Source organism: Labrus bergylta, chromosome 9, assembly GCF_963930695.1.
Source record: "Labrus bergylta chromosome 9, fLabBer1.1, whole genome shotgun sequence".
Taxonomy (NCBI): domain Eukaryota; kingdom Metazoa; phylum Chordata; class Actinopteri; order Labriformes; family Labridae; genus Labrus; species Labrus bergylta.
Window position 1 is genome coordinate 20,676,150 of NC_089203.1, and position 6,000 is coordinate 20,682,149.

The window sequence follows — 6,000 nt, forward strand, 5'->3', positions numbered from 1 at the left end:
ATTGAACCCCGGGGGTGCGCTGGGGCTGACTCAACTGTCACCGGTGCCATAGCAACACCTTATGCGTCATCTGTACCAGGGAATTAAATTAATTGCAGACTTGACCATTACTTTTTCTTGACATTCCATCAACTCTTTCACGTGATGACAAAGAATGTTAATGTGGTAATCTTGTAATGCAACTCTTTGACGCTGGCGGTATGCATCATTTCAGAGTGGCCGGTTCCAGCTTATGGCCAGTATGTTCTGTTACACTGTATCGCAAAAAACATGCAAATTCGTTGTCCATTTAATGGCAATCAACATTTGTACAAAGAGAATCCAAAAATTTGCAGGCATAACTATCAAAAATAGAAGGCTAAAGGCTTGGTTAAAAACACAGAAACACTCACATCAGAAAGGCTACGAGAAACAGTAGGGAGAATGTTGGCCTGGAACGCTGACACAAAGTACAAGATGATCTGGCACATAAGGAGGGGCACATAAAGACTACAAACTGCAGGAGAGTGGAGAAAACTAGACAGAGGTGAAACACATCAGGTAATCAAAGATGTGGGAGACATATGTGGAAGAGAAGGATCAGACCTCAAACAAGACCCAGGGTTAGTAACCTAAAAAAACAGGAAGCACAATAAAAAAAAAAAAAAATTAAATTCTACAAATATTCTTCAGTCGCTGGTGACTGAAAATATACAAGATACAAAAATTCCTACTATTAACCCATTTTCTTGTGACATGTTTATATAAAGTTCCTCGTATCATAATTAATTGAATACAAAGAGGACCCATGTGTGGAAACCAAAAAAATGTATATTTATTCAAACAAAAAAGGCAAAAACTAATGCTTACGCTTTCAAGTCCAACAAATTGTCCCAACTAAAAAAATCCATAAACTGCAAAAAGCACAATGAGCCAAGAGGAACCTCAAGTATGAAGACATATGAACTGACACAGAAGGAAAGAAACACACAGACTAAATAGAGCGGGTAATCAAACACAGGTGAGGACAATCAAAACTGGAGGAAAACACACAGAGGCAGGAAGAAACACTGAAGACATGATACACTACAAAAACTATAAAAGAAAACAGGAAACAATAGAAACTAAACTCGAGATTATTAACAGATAAATACACAGGAAACAGAGAAACACAAGGATACAATTGACAAAATGAAACAGGAAAGCACAACAAGGAATGAACAAACTTAACAAGAGTAAATCATGACACTCTGTCTTCACCTAAGGTTCAGGATTTGTGTTGCTTAGTTTGTTCTAAAATGAAAAAGCTGAAACAGCTCAAGGCTGATTGTTATTATTATTATTATTATTATTATTATTATTATTATTATTAATAATAATAATGATAATAATAACAATACATTTTATTTAAAGGCGCCTTTCAACACTCTCAAGGTCACCTTACAAAGAAGCAGAAACAAAAAAATAACAACACAATGATAAAATTAACATTAAAAACACAAATGTACAGGATGTAAAGGAGTTATGAGAATGGGTGGAGAATGATCAGACTGAATATGCCAGTTTAAAAAGATGTGTTTTGAGATGAGATTTGAAAATGGAGAGAGAGTTGATATTACAGATTTGTGGTGGGAGGGAGTTCCAGAGGTGGAGGGCAGAGCGGCTGAAGGCCCTGGACCCCATGGTGGACAGACGGGCGGGTGGTGCAGTGAGTTGAATGGAAGAAGAAGACCTGAGAGTGCGGGTAGGTGTGTTGATGTGCAGGAGTTCAGAGAGGTAAAGCGGAGCGAGGCTGTGGATGGCCTTAAAGGTGAGGAGCAGAATTTTGAAGGTGATGCGATGTTTAACCGGGAGCCAATGAAGTTGCTGTAGGACAGGGGTGATGTGATTAACAGAGGGCGTTCTGGTGATGATGCGAGCGGCAGAGTTCTGGACCAGTTGAAGTTTGTGGATGGACTTGAGAGGGAGACCAAAGAGAAGGGAGTTGCAGTAGTCAATGCGGGATGTAACCAGGTTGTTGACGAGGATGGCAGTACTGTTGGGAGTGAGGGACGGGCGGAGGCGATTAATGTTACGTAGATGGAAATAAGCAGACCCGGTGACATTACTGATGTGAGCTTGACACCCAGACTCTTAACCTGAGGGGAGGGAGAAACTGAGGAGTGGTCAATAGCCAGAAAAAAACTGTTGAGTTTAGGGATTGTTGATTTGGTGCCGATGAGGAGAAGCTCGGTTTTGTCACTGTTTAATTTGAGGAAGTTGCAGGTAAACCAGGATTTGACTTCTTGCAGGCAATCAGTCAGGGAAGTGGGCGGGAGGGAGGAGGTGGGTTTGGTAGATAGGTAGTGCTGGGTGTCATCCGCATAGCAATGGAACTGGATGTTATACTTACAGAAGATATGGCCAAGAGGAAGGAGATAGATGATGAACAGAAGGGGGCCCAGGACAGAACCCTGAGGAACACCGGTAGTGACTGGAAATGGCTGGGATTTGAAGGTTCCAAGTTGCGTGAACTGAGTGCGACCAGAGGGATAGGATGAAAACCAGTGCAAGGGTGTGTCAGTGATTCCAATGGAGGCAAGTCTGTCAAGGAGTGTGTGATGGGAGATGGTGTCGAAGGCTGCACTTAGATCAAGGAGGATGAGGATGGTTAGAAGTCCAGAGTCAGCTGCCATGAGTAGGTCATTAGTGATTTTTACCAGTGCTGTCTCTGTGCTATGGAGGGGGCGGAAACCATACTGGAACTATTCATAGAGGTTATTGTCAGACAAATGAGTGTGAACCTGAGATGCAACTGTTTTTTCAAGAATTTGGAAAGGAAGGGTAGATTAGAAATACAACAAGTTACTAGTTATTGAAGTCATTGGGGTCTGCACCAGGTTTCTTAAGTATAGGGGTTATTGACGCTGACTTGAAAGAAATGAGAACAAGACCAGAGGTGAGGGAGGGTCTAATGGACAGGTAGACTGTTTTGATTTCCGAATTAGGTCAGATATTTCAACAACAGAAGGAAGTTTGAAACTTGAAAGTGAGCGATAGAGAGGAGGTAAGAAGACTAGGAGAGATGAGATGTTAGGAGTCAGTTGCTGGAGAATCTTGTTTACTTTGGCAGTGAAAAATGACATTAAAAAGTTACAATAGGCGGTGGAATACAGATGAGAAGCAAGAGAGTCCGGTCATATAATGCAAACTTGTGCAATAAACTATGAATGTAGACCCCCCCCCCTCACAGTGACACATTCTTCTCACTCTTCTTCACTTAAAGTACACCTCGTTGAGAGATCACTGTCTTAAACGACAAGATATCTTGATTCAGTCATCCAAAAGCAAAGAAATAATATGATATCTTGTTTTAAAGCCTTTAATATCTCAGCTGTTTCTTATTAACCAAACGATATTAGACTGTTTATAATTTAATTTTACTCCCAGTTTTCTTCCATGCCATCTCCTGCTCTTTGGCTTATTGTTAGTGTTCCGGTGGCTAAGCTCTTTAAGAGGCAGGGCCATGAACAAAGCCAATGATATCTGCTGAATTCTCATTACAGGAGGATTATCATTTGAGCCAGCACGCATTCCACTCCCACATCATCAAGTGTTTTGAACTATTTACAGACAATTGTACCATTGCTAATGGTTTACTCTGCACCCACCCTCTCCCTCGGGTTCATGTTGATATTTGATAATTTTACACAACTCAGCATCAGCTTGACTTAACCTCAGCACCTCCACACTCTACCTAGACATCATGGAACCAGGACAGACAATCCAACTGATTATTGCAAAGTTGATGTGACAGTCCCATCTCGACTGATTTATCCAACATAGGCTGGAATTACACCAATGGTCAAATGGCTTTTATCCAATCCAGTCTTGTTTGTCCTTTGCATCCTTTACAAGCTTTCTAAACTAATGTTAGATTGATGGAAAATCAAGAAACAGATGTATGTTGTTTTGACTGTGTGTGGCTTCATTATAAACAAAATGAAGTACCCTTTCTTTGTCTACATGAACATTGGGTTGTAAATGTCAATATTTATTGAAATTCGCATAGCAGCTTTTTTTCAATATAAATTACTCAGTGCACACTTTGAAAGGATATTACTTGTGATTCCAGTATGATGTAAATGTTATACGTTTCCGTCTGCATTGAGGAAATGAAAGTAGAAGAAACTCTTTACCCAAACTGCAGGGGTACTTTAAGGACATTGGCTTAAGCTAATGATGGACAGTCTGCTTTCAAATAGTTGTTTAAAAGATTTTTCTGTCAGCCACGGGGCTTTGATGGTAACATTTTCCAGCAGCAACATGAAAAAAGAGATTACCTCTACAATGTAAGTTGCTGTTGACCAGAGAAAACATGTCATGTTTCTTCACAGTATATGTGAGAGCATTCAATATCAGCCCTCCTGCAGGCATCCAATCTCCTTCCAAGCTGCTTTCTGTGGTCCCGCTGCCGGTCTGTTCAACTTTTCTCATTAGATTTCCCCTCTTATGCATCCACAGTATTTTTGAAGTGTATTGTGTGTGGAATCATGAAATGCATTCATGTGTCGAGCCCGTATAAATCTCATCACATCCAAGACGATTCACATATGGAAAGTTTGGTATCCTAGCAACAGCCAATCACAAATGGCTCTGAATGTGGCCTTCCTCACTTTAGAGTCCTCATGGCGGCCTCTCTATGAGCTGATGGGAAGATGTTTACAAGCAATCAAAGGTTGTTTTAATCAACCACAGCAGGGTGTGTTAAAGCACACAATAATGGTTTTTTCTTGTCTGGAGTGAGAGCTGAAGTGTGTGTAATCCCTTCTTACCAAACAGTTGAATTTTACATGAGCGCAGACAAAACGACCCAATCAGGTGTTTGAGCAGGGAGGTGATTGCTGAATTAAACTTTATGAATGTTATTCACACATTTGAGGGTCACACTCTAGGAGAGGTTTCAGCACATCTGATTGGACCTGGATAGCAGCATTCAGTGCGTGTGTTTTTTATAACAAAATTTGAGTGTCATTGTGGATTTTACATTATCTCCAGACAGCTAAATTAAACCCAAAAGACTCTTTTATGATTCATGTTTCACCTCCTTCAGTTTCTCTTTAGAAGTGGTTCAATTTAAAACGTGTTTGATGCTTAATTTATCCTAAGACAAAAGCGTGTACAAGGAAAAGCCATAGAGAGTTTATGCCTCAGAGAAAAAGTGAGCATAACGGTTCTAAACGATAAAGGTGGCTCTAAGTTGTCTTTAGTTTTCTTTTTCTTTTTTTGGGGGATTTTATTTTTGTTATATGCTGTTGATCATAAATTAACCTCCCATCACACATTGTTTGGAGAGTAGAACATATCAAAAGCTGGAAACCTACAAATTCCGCACAGCTAATTTGAGTTTCTGAAAAATACACGACTGGATTTTCTAACGATTTAATGAGCTTTCTCTTTAAGAGATTACTTTTCAACCAATACTTTACAGAACAAAAGAAAACATAAGACTCCAGTTTGCCAGTTTGTCATTCTCTGCCTTTATCAAAGGGAATTATTTAAGACTATTACATAAATCTTCCCTTTTTTGTTCCTTATTTTATTTTCAGATATTTAGCTCTCAAAGGATTACACATCCTGCTTTGTTTTACAGGTTTCACACACTGGAAGAACAACAATTGTTCTGAGGAAAGATTAGAAGCCATAGCGCAGCAATTTGCCACCCTGAATGCAATCATTTCCAAATGACCAAACACATCATCAGTATCTGTCATAATTTGGATAATTGTATAATTTGGTCTCAAGAAACATCAACATTTCTCTCTGCATTTATTACAAATGAAGTGTGTTCAATTGATTTTAATAGGAAATCAAAAAGGTTGAAAATGATAAAGGTCTCTTTTATTTCAGTTCATTTGTTTAAAAAAAACCCTAAACATTTCTGCAACATTTGGGCACCCAACTGTTATGACTTAAATGACTACAGTCTAGTCCATAAAAGGTGTCATGTATGTATACTGCAAGAACTATTGATACAGACAG